Source organism: Zalophus californianus, chromosome 14 (genome assembly GCF_009762305.2).
Source record: "Zalophus californianus isolate mZalCal1 chromosome 14, mZalCal1.pri.v2, whole genome shotgun sequence".
Taxonomy (NCBI): Eukaryota; Metazoa; Chordata; class Mammalia; order Carnivora; family Otariidae; genus Zalophus; species Zalophus californianus.
This window is the reverse complement of record NC_045608.1, coordinates 70,427,789-70,439,042: the sequence shown is the minus strand read 5'-3', so window position 1 is coordinate 70,439,042 and position 11,254 is coordinate 70,427,789. Positions and strand designations below refer to the sequence as shown.

At 46.8% G+C, this 11,254-nt stretch overlaps 1 protein-coding gene across 2 annotated transcripts in view; it reads left to right on the top strand.

Moving 5' to 3' along the window:
• Positions 1 to 5,973, top strand: part of MEX3C (mex-3 RNA binding family member C) — a 29,264-nt gene extending 23,291 nt beyond the window's left edge. The window contains exon 4 of one of the 2 annotated variants that reach the window (XM_027576698.1): positions 5,535 to 5,973. The gene's annotated coding sequence lies outside the window, so the exon portion shown is untranslated. Of the gene's footprint in view, positions 1 to 131; positions 143 to 5,534 lie in introns of those variants that run through there. The other variant, XM_027576699.1, reaches the window with a different exon arrangement.
• Positions 5,974 to 11,254: the final 5,281 nt, after the last annotated feature.

Here is an 11,254-nt window from a genome sequence, read left to right as displayed (position 1 = left end):
ATTCCCTTAAAGGATCTTCAAGCTGACCATGAGAAATAATTGAAAATTGTGAAAGACTTCTATTTTCTTGCCATTTGGGATTCTCTGTGCCACCCTCTGTAGTGATGTTCATCTGCTTTTACATTTTAAAGGTCACAATTGTACACCAATGCAAGAGAACTTCCTTAGGGAGGGTAAGTGTTTAGATACTTCAGATAATAAGTAGAGTTCACCGATGAGAGGTGGGGCTTGGTAGGACAAAACAGCTGAAGAGAAACCATAGATTTCTAGGCCTTCAGCGTGTTCTGTAAAAGGTCTAATGGAAAATGGACATGTTGAAACCTGACGCCTAAGTGAGTTCCTGCTGCCTTTGTGGGGTTTTTTTTTTAAAGATTTTATTTATTTATTTGAGAGAGAGAGAGAATGAGAGACAGAGAGCACATGAGAGGGAAGAGGGTCAGAGGGAGAAGACTCCCCGCCGAGCAGGGAGCCCGATGCGGGACTCGATCCCGGGACTCCGGGATCACGACCTGAGCCGAAGGCAGACGCTTAACCGACTGAGCCACCCAGGCGCCCCTGCTTTTGTGTTTTAAAATTATAAATCTCCAATCTCTCTCAGAGTGTGCATAAAACGTCTTAAACATGAAAGTCTTAAGAAGGAGCTATGATAGCTGAATATTCAACAGCAAAAAACTGAAAAGAACTGGCTTGGTAATAAGACGCTTGCTAGTTTGAAATGGGACATGAAGTTGGCCAAGACTATATAAATCTTTGTTCAGTGCCTACCAGCAACATTTCAATGTTTACCCAAAGCCTCTAGCAGTGTTATGCATAATTTATTGCATACATTAATATTGAATATCAAGGTGGGGAAGGTCATTCTCACCATCTTAAAGGCTGTACAAAACCTCAAAATATAGGTATGACCTATGCCCAGCGACAGATGGAGGGGCTGTTAAATTAGAATGTTCTTGGATAAGTCAATGGCAGTTAGCCTCTACTAATTGAAACATGAGAGGATTTTTAAAATGTGATCCTGGCACTGTAAGAATGCAATAATTAGTATTTGAAACTGGGAACTAAATTGTAGGTATTCCTCTTTCAAAGCGCCAAGGCTCGTATCTTCCATGACATTTCCCAAGATCAAAGGCAAACTGGAAATCGTGACATTATCTGTTGCTGCAATTTCAGGGGATTTACCAAGACATCATAACAAGTGACCTGAATGGGGTAGTGATTTCACATCTACCTGAGTCATAGATGTAATGTGCTGAAATAGGGAAACTAGGCATCATACTTTAAAGATAAATTTACAACTAGAAAAATAAGATTTCAAAAAGGATTGGTAGCTTGTGGATTTCACTAATGCTGACCATGTATGTGTAAATAACCTTTATTTAAAGTCTTCAAGGTTCACTGTTGGGTGACAATTAGAAGAATATGATAATAGAGTTAATAAGAAATAGCCCGGCCTATTTATTATCAAGAAGTGGTTAATATCATTTGTGAAGAAAAATCTTCTGAAAGTAAGACTTTAAAACCACAGAGAAAAACAGGAGAGAGAGGCCAGTTCATTTCTTCCATGTTGGTGGAGTCTGCAAGAACTTGCTGGAAATAATTTTAAGAATTGCGTATGTGTGAAAATAATTGTGTGGGTGTCTGAAAGCCGCTCTTAAAGCTACTTTCTTAAAACAGTCTCTACTACCTCAGCTGGGGACTTTTTTTCCGAATCTGACTATTGATAAAAACCAAAAATAGATTATGAATGGGTTCTTGGTTGGGTTTGGATTCAGTGGAGCTTTCCTCCGTTAGTCCATACATTGCCAAATTTGTACTTCTTGGAAAGTACGTTCTTTCCACACGTGTTAAGTCACCAGTGGTATGGCTTAGGATGTTTCTTTTTAATTCTAGAAGTCCCAGGGCGCCTGGGTGGCTCAGATGGTTGGGTGTCTGCCTTCGGCTTGGGTCATGATCCCAGGGTCCTGGGATCGGGTCCCACATCGGGCTCCCTGCTCCTTGGGAGCCTGATTCTCCCTCTGCTTCTCTCTCTCTCCCTCTGTCTCTCATGAATGAATAAATAAAATCTTAAAAAAAAAAAAAAAAATGACTGGCATTAAAAAAAAAAAATTCTAGAAGTCCCAGTTGTCTAGAAGCTAGACATACCTTCCCAGGTTTGTCTTTTCAGTACATGGAAAAGGTTCGCATTCTGAAAGCCACCATCTCATTTTGAAGTTGAGGAAGCAAGCTCCAAAAGTGTCTCATTTTCCTGGTCTATCCCAGTGGCTTCTCTTGATCCACATGAAAACCAAAGAAATCTTACTCTCATGCCTGGAAGCTTGCGGTGAGGACTCGAGTCAGGATCACATTTTATGTTTTCTCTTCCCAAACAGGTGATTCCTAAGTGCTTTCTGGAAAATACAGCCTCAGGTCAAAGATTGTGGTCAAGGATTACAGAAATGGTCCTTTCGCTTTTACTTTCTTTACTAATAGATCAGCCTTGCTTGCTGTTATTCCATTTCCTCAACCCTTTCGGTGACCTCCTTCAGCTCTTGACCCTACCTCTTTTAATTTTGCCAGGAATAACATTCTTCCACCATCCCTTCCATCACCATTTGGACACCCTTAGGTAGACCTTTCCAGGTAAAAGATGGAATCAAATGGACTCCAAGTCTGTCGGTAGAACACTGAGAGGAACTGAGCATGCCACCTTGTAGACTACATCTCATTTTTTAGTCATTTCCCATGCTCTCCTGGTCATTTCATCTTGGAAGCTGCTTCTGGACTAGGCCCACAAAGCTTATTTTTCAGTTGTGGATTCTGTTTCAATTCAAGTTCCCTTATTTTCTGGCTTTGATAAGAGGGCATCTCATCCCATATTTTGTGGATTGTATACTTTGAGTCTCATTTTCTTTATCTGTAAAATGGGAATAAGTAAGCTGTGAGGAGTGCATGAAACTCCAGAAACAAATCTCTGGAGATGCTGTGAGGTGACTAATATGCATTCCTGAGTAGCATCCCTTTTGTTCTGTTTCTTCTGAAAACCCAGCACAGCCCTGAGAAAATAGGAAGTGCAGCTAAAGAGCAATGTAAACCAAAAGTAAAAAACCTTTGGGTTTTAAAAACACTTCCTTTAAGTTGGGTGACCCATCCAGTACAAAGTGAACTCAGGTGCGTAATCTTACTTCATCTTTCCTGCAGCTCTAGGGTGCAGGGGAAAAAAGCTTCTTTCCATTTTGCAGGGGAAAAAAGCTGAAGCTTTAAAGTTTAACTAGCTTAAAGCAAAGATAAAAATCCCCAAATCTAAAAGCATTTTCAGAAAGATTATACAACCGAGATGTGAGCATTCTTCATTGAACTCTGGTTCCAGGATTCCTGGGCACCCCAGTCAAAGATTTCAATAGCACTTCTTAATACAATAGGGTTACTTTGTATTCTCAAACTATCATGACCATGAGGGACTTGGGCTGGGCTAAGGCACCAATTCTAGTTTCAGAATTGATGTGTGGACTCCTCTTGAGCACCAAAGTGCTCTGCCAGCAATTGAAATATCAAAAATTGGCCGAAACTGTGTTCAAGTCAGGATTGTTACTTAGGTTTTTAATTTCATCTTGAAGGCCCTAGGATGAGTAGATATCCGCCAGATACCTTTGTTGACGTTCTAAGGAATTAGTCTTTCCCGAATCATGGAAACTTCCCTTTACTTAGTGCTTTATAGTCTCTTAGTATGTAGTTTGCCTTATCCCAGGAAAAAAGTTAAAATAGAGGGATGCAGGGCGCCTGGCTAGCTCAGTTGTTGGAGCATGCAACTTTTGATCTCGGGGTTTTGATTTCGAGCCCCACGCTGGGTGGAGAGAGAACTTAAAAACAAAATCTTTTTAAAAAGATTTAAAATGACAGATGGACCTCATCTATTACAGTATGTGATGCCCTTTTTTCTTTCCTGGACCCCACTGCAACCTCCGACTACTTTCTCATTCTGCCCATCTTATTTCTATTGCTTTTTCACATCTGACCAAAGAGCTTAAGTCAGTCCACTGATCTCGGAGGATTAAGTCAGAATCCAGTTTCTCTAACTTAACTCTATGTATGTCATGACTGCTAAACCCTTATGGAGAAGAGAATTCCTCTTCCAGCGATATTTGCAGGAGTTTTCATTTGCTGCCAGATTCCAGACTTGTAAATCTCTCTGCTTCCCTCCTTCCCCTCATCTGGGTGGGCAAACCCCAGCTTCTCCCTTGTTTCCACCTCAGCACTACTGACATTTGAAGCAATAATTGGGGGGTGGGGCAGGCTGGGGCTGTCCTGTGCATTGTAGGATGTTTAGGAAAATCCCTGTTCTCTACCTACTTGTTAGTTGTACAAAAGCATGCACGCGTGCACACATCCACCCAATTGCAGCAATCCAAAATGTCTTCAGACACGGGCAAAATTGCCCCATTGGAGAAGCATTGCTTTAGGTAAACATTCGACCAAGCCCTCATTTAGCCAGTCAACCTGAGCAAATCCTAGGTACTAGACATTCTATGCGCAAGTGACGGAAAACTTTTTTTTTTTTTTTAAGATTTTATCTATTCACTTGCGAGAGAGACAGAGAGAGAACAAGCAGGGGGAGAGGCAAAGGGAAAGGGAGAAGCAGACTCCCCGCGGAGCAAGGAGCCCAACGCGGGACTCAATCCCAGGACCCTGGGATCACGACCTGAGCCGAAGGCAGACGCCCAACCATCTGAGCCACCCAGGAGCCCGGGAAAACTTTTTAAATGGTTAAAATAGCCACCATTTATGAGTATTTGAGTGAAGCATGCTATGAAGTATTTATATAGTCACCTTTAATCCTTAAACTCTGCTAGGGGAGTACCCCCTCTTTTACAGATGAGAAGACCATCTCAGATGAATGCACCTGCCTGAGGTCACACGCTGAGGGGCAGAACTGGCGTTCACCCCATTGGTGGGACTCCGAGGCCCTCCTTCATCCCTGCTCTGTACTGCTTCCTTGCCCTCGAGCAGTTTACCTTCCACTGGGATAAGCCTTAGGCCCCCTTCTTTATGAAGCCTTCTCTTGGCCATTCCAGGGACTCAGAGATCTCTCTGCTGGCAGATGCCAGACCACTGTGCCCCAAAAGCTGGCTTTGTAGCTCACCAGGTCCTCCCTGTTTCACCTGGCACCTAGGATGGGCTGTCCATGAGGCGGGGAGCCGCATCAAGTCACCTCAAAATCTATTTGGTCAAAGATACTATGCTGTTTGTGGAGCAAACAATGAAGGACTCAGCTGCCTAAAAAAAAAAAAAAAATCTATATTCTGGGTGCTAAGATTTTACTTGAAAAGTTAGGACATCTGCACCTTTCTGAGAAGTCTCATTTTTCTGTGGTTTATCCATTTGACCCTGGTTCCATGAAGGAAGCAGAGGTCTTCAGAAACACGACTTCTAGACCTTGGGAGGGGTTAGGGGCTGCTATATTACTTTTGCAGGGCATTGTAAGATGTTCTTAGTTCACTGCCCATCATCAAAAAATGGAAAAAGCCACCTAAGTGTGACTCCTTGGTCCCTTTTGCCAGGTGGATATCGGGTGTCACAGGGCATGCTGCGTTGCCCTAAGGCCATCTGGAGCTCACCTCACTGGGCTTCCTCATCCTTTAGGGCTCGATACGACCACTCGTCTGATACAGCAAAGCTCCCTGATGGATCTGTCTCTATATCACTTGGATCTTGAAGAAAGCAGTAGCTCACCTACAAAGGGAGCAGAAACCAGTGTGGAGGGAGTATGCTCCAGACCTTTCCACCTCCTACCCAGAGTTTCAAGAGCAAGCACACCCTCGAGCCTACACTGCTTAATTTCATCTGAAAATGAGAGCCACCTGGGAGCCTTTCTAGAAGCACTGAGGCCCCAGACCTCACCCTGGGGGGGTGGGCGAAGCAGGCCTGTGTGTGCTGAGGTGGTGAGGGGTGAGGAGGTGTGGAACCCTCCAAAGCCAGACTTGTGGATTACTGCTTTAAGCTGTAAGCCCGAAACTTCTTTGAAGCCTTGTGTTTAATCTTGATCAGTGAGCAATTTGCATTTTCCAAAACAACATCCATATTTGATATTAAAATGACTTAACTCCCCACATGCTCTTCGCAGAGTGAAATCGATGCGCCTAGGTGTTTCTCACCACATACCCCTGGGGTTGGTGCTTTCGTTCGAAGCAGGTGGAATCGAGATCTTTAGGAACCCTTTGTGCTCTCATGGTCTACAAAACTATGTTGTGAGAAGAAATCCTCCAGCTTCACAACAGATGATTTTCCTTGGGCCTCTGGGAACCCCTTCTCATAGGAATCAGTGTGTGGATTTCCCCGTGGCCAGGCTCTTCAGGGGCTTCATAGCGGCCGAGCTGCCGTTGCTTCTAAACACAAAAGAGGAACAAAAAGCTTTGGACTTGAGTAACAGTCTGTTTTGATCAGGAAAGATGGCACAAACGGGGGGGGGGACCCTGAGGAGTACAGCAGGGGACCGGAAGCCCGAGCTAAGGAAAGACGCTCTCCATCTCAAGTCTTCAGACTTGAGGGGCTTCTGGCCTCTCTCTCCAACGCCTCACTTTCTTTTTATGACTTCATTCCAGAAAGAGTTCCTTCTAGGACTGTATTTGACGCTTCCACCAATCCTATGACGTAGGGCAGTTCCGCCATTTTGCAGATGAGGGGGTAAACGAGGCTCCCAGGAGACTCTGATCCCAGAACAGACTGGGGAAGCTGAGCCCACACCGGCCAAGGGGTTGGAACAACCTCCCATGGCGCCAACCTGGAACCTACCTTTTCTCAAAACGTTTCAGCATTTAAAGGTCTCTGAATTCATAGCTTATATGAACTGTGGTCCCCCAAAGTCCCCTGGGTGTAAAGTACTTCATAAAAATCCCGGTCCATTCCCTGGTGTTCATAATAATCAGACACTCCTGGGCATCGGTATATCTTCTTCTAGCACTTGTGGGCACTGCACCAGGGGTTCACACACAGTAGCCTATTATCCGCAAGGCCAGCCTGACCCCCTTAGCAGGTACAAAGCCACGCGGTGCCTCTTTTAGGGTGGACTTGATCCCACATTGCTGCCTCCCCTCCTATCATTCCCACAATGCAACCCTGTGCTTTGACATCCTGGGGCCTTATGAGGACTTGGGCCTGTAGGCGACTCCTATCCCCACTCACACATCAATACAGAGCTAAGGAACAGCACTATTCAGAATTGAGGGCAGGCTGGCGGTGTAGCCTTCAGCTTCCAGAATGAACCCAGGCAGCGGGCTGGCCACACGGAGGTGAGTGCGGCCAGCTCCATGAGTGTATCTGTGTATCATTTCAGAAAAGGGGAAGAGACTGAGGAAAGGGGAAAAGAATGTGTTAATTCTGAGACTGACCAGGGAAGGGGATCAGAGAAAAGGGTGACCTTCAGTCCAGCACTCCAGGTATTTGACTGGAGGGCCCAAGACAGACAGTATGGCTCCATAATGTTTCTGGCCTTGGATGGGGGTCAGGACCAGGTAAGGACAGGCTGATGACAAGTCCTGCCTGCAGCCCTTTCTGTCAGGACCAGGTGGACCTGGCCAGGCAGAGGGATGGGACTCTGAGGGTAGCAGATGAAAACTCCGGGCCAGGATGAAGCCTCAGGAAGTGTTTCCACCCCCTCAGGGTCCCCACTCTTTCCCAGGCCTCTCCTTGCTACCAGCCACCCTTCAAGGTTCCCTCCCACTAGCATGTGTCAGCTGGGCCCAGCGCCTGGCCTGGGGAAACAGACACATAAAAAGGACTCTGTCCTTGGCTAGCTGGGTCCTCCCCTCCCACTCACATCTCCCCTGGGGTTTAGGAAACAGAACTTCAGTGCATTCTTCTAATGCTGATTGAATTCCTTCCTTCTGGGCAGCTTTGTGTGCCCTTGGCACAAATGAGAAAAAGAGCAGGAAGGGTTTAAAATAGCACACAACTGGCCAATTCGCCCGCCAGCATGGGCTAGCTATTATAAACGAGAAAACCCAGGTGATGAAATTTGTCACAACTGTCTTTGGCATGGGCTCCAGTGTGGGTTTGCATTTTTAAGAGCACACATGTGTGTTAGCAGAATGGAAATGAACACATTAGCTGCAAATTCTGTTGCACACTCTGGGACCGTTGTGGGGCGTGGTTGCACTTCGGACTGCAACGTGTTTCAGTGTCCGAATAAAATGTGGTTGTCATCCATTCCTGGCCTCAGGTCCCCTCAGGTGACTTGTGACTTGTGATCATCAGGTGCTGTTGGAATCAGCTATTTCTAGGAACCGGAAAGTGGGACTGCCATAAAAGGAAGCCACTTCCTGGAGTTTTTCTTAAAGGCATGGTAGACAAAATCTAGACATGGCTGCCTCAGGCCAGAGTCTCCTGATTGCAAATAAACTCTTTACTGTGGACCCACAGCACTCCTAGAGAGTTCCTCCCCAGACTTTTGAGAGGGCCAACGTCATGAGTACAGAGCACTTATTTGTAAAGGAAGTTTTAAATCACTTTATTAGTTATTACATCTGTTCTAACAAGAAGAGAACGGTGAGCCATCCTGGGATGAGGATGCTTGGCCATCCACTAGATTCACTCAGTAAGTAGCGAGTGAGTAGCTCAGTTCTGTGTCTCAGCAAAAGGACAGGTAGACAGTTGGGGGCCTTCCAGGTGGTTTGGGAATGACTGAATGTCAATTGCACAGATGCCAGGGATCTATGATAGTCTTGTTGCCAAACCAAACGTCTTGCCTTGGGATGGATGAGAACAGGTTGCGACACTCCAGCAGTCACTTTTGTCCCCTTCGCCTGGAGAGGAAGAAATGTACCTTATCAGGATTCTAGAGCCTGGCTGATCTTTGCATTTGAGTGCTGCTTGAGATCGCAAAGCATTTCACAGCTATTATCTTCCTGCTTGAGGCCAAGAGGGCAGATTTTGAATGGCTGAGAAAAGCACCAGGACGTGAGGAGCCTTTCTGCTCAGATCACATAATTATTAGTTAGTTGAAGCCGGAATTAGAAACTCCAGCCTTCTCTTTTCCATCCTGCTGCCTCTTTGTTATGCGGCTCTAATTTTCCCCACACCTTCTCCTGGCAAACTCAGCTGGAGGGAGCCACTAGCCATAAATAGCCGTCTAAAGTCCACCATTAAGAGTTTCACCTCGGCTGCTTAAGACAGGAGAGTCAATTACAGTTCAAATGCTCCTGGAAGGAAGGATCTAAGTCAGAGGCTGGCACACTTTCTCTGCAAAGGGCCAGATAGTAAGTATTTTCGGTTTTGCAGGCCATGTGTCCCCTGTCGCACCTCCTCAACCCCTGCCGCTGGAGTGTGAAAGTGGTTGAAGCCTACACAACAAAGGAACAAGTCCCTATTTATGGACACTGACATTTGAATTGTATGACTGCCGCATGTCACAAAATATTATTCTTTTTTTTTTTAAAGAATTTCACACCGTTTCAGGATGTGAAAACTCTCCTTAGCTCATAGGCCATGCAAAGGCAGGCAGAGGGCCAGACCTCTGCTCCAAGGTGCCTCGGGCCAGTGGCTATACTTGGCAGGGTAAAGGCTCAGATGAAAGCACGAGGTGGGGAAACCACAGGAGAACCCCTGGCACCCCAGGCAGGGAGGTGGGGTGCAGGCAGGTGCTCCCCTCTGCAGTCTGGCCCTCGCTGTCTTGCCGCCATCCCCTGGGCCCATCTGGAAGGAAGTTGCCCACTGGCCACCTGTGCAGCCACTGCATCCGGGGCACTCACTGCAGCTTCTCAGGCCTCACAGGAGCTGTGGCTTTGACGCTGGCGTGAGGTGAGCCAGCTGCGTCCACCCCCCCACCCGCGCACACCCAGCTTCACGCACAGTCAGCTCTCTCCTCTCACTCCATCCGTCTGTGGGGGTCCTTGCCTCACCGTAACGAGGCTGAAAGGTCAGATTGCTCCATGTTGCTGTGACATTTGAGGGGTTTCGCTGTTGATTTGTTGGTTGTTTTTTTTTTTTTTTTAGAGATTTTATTTATTTATTTGACAGAGAGAGACACAGCGAGAGAGGGAACACAAGCAGGGGGAGTGGGAGAGGGAGAAGCAGGCTTCCCGCCGAGCAGGGAGCCCGACGCAGGACTCAATCCCAGGACCCCGGGATCATGACCTGAGCCGAAGGCAGACGCCCAACGACTGAGCCACCCAGGATTTGTTGTTTTTAAAAAGACGCAGGCACGTCCACCTGCCACAGGGTAGGTAGTGGGTAGAAGATGCTGGTGTCCTAAAAGCACTTCCTCTTATGATCTCATCTGGTTCTCCCGAGTAGAGTGAATAAGGAGATGTAATTAGCACCATTTTACAGATGGAAAAACTGAGGCTCAGAGCACTAAAATGACTTTCCCGGGGCGCCTGGGTGGCTCAGTCGTTAATCGGCTGCCTTCGGCTCCGGTCATGATCCCAGGATCCTGGGATGGAGCCCCGCATCGGGCTCCCTGCTCCACGGGGAAGCCTGCCTCTCCCTCTCCCACTCCCCCTGCTTGTGTTCCCTCTCTCGCTGTCTCTCTCTCTCTCTCTCTCTCTCTGTTGAATAAATAAATAAAATCTTAAAAAAATAAAATAAAATAAAATGACTTTCCCAACGCAAAGCCGGAGAGCATGCTGCTGAGTCCAAAGCCCTGCCTTCAGCACACCAGGATGTCTCTAGGGCGTAAGTGTGCAGAGAAGGGCTCCTGCAGGGACCAGCAGCCTTACCCCGACTCAGGCACCTCTAGCCTCAGCCTCTTCTCTGTCTCACTGTGAGCCCTTAGGCCTGGCAGCCCCTTTGTGATTCTTCTGCCGCTTTGCCTGGGGGTGGAAATGGGTGGAAATGGGCTTCCATCCACTGGTAGTGCCCGCTCCATCCTGGGACCCTGGGATCATGACCTGAACCGAAGGCAGACGCTTAACCGACTGAGCCACCCAGGCGCCCCTCCCAGAGAGGCTTTTATTGTTCTTTAGTCTTATACATTTATTAGTTTATTCTCTGACCTGCAGTCAGCACTCAAAGATTTCCATGTGCACGAACAAATGAACGAATGAGTTAATGTCTCTCACCTTCAGTCACTCTGAGGAAGCCGGGATAAGATCCTCCAAGTTTAGCTTTCAATGCAGTAATCCACAAGGGCTTTTTGAATTTAGGCAAATTGAATCAGCACATAATAAGGTTGCAAGGGAGCATTCAAAGGGCCTGGCACTCTGCACACATTCACCTCATCCTCATGACCATCCACAGTGGGCACCTTCATCACCCATGGCTTGGGACAAGAGGGTGGCGGTGA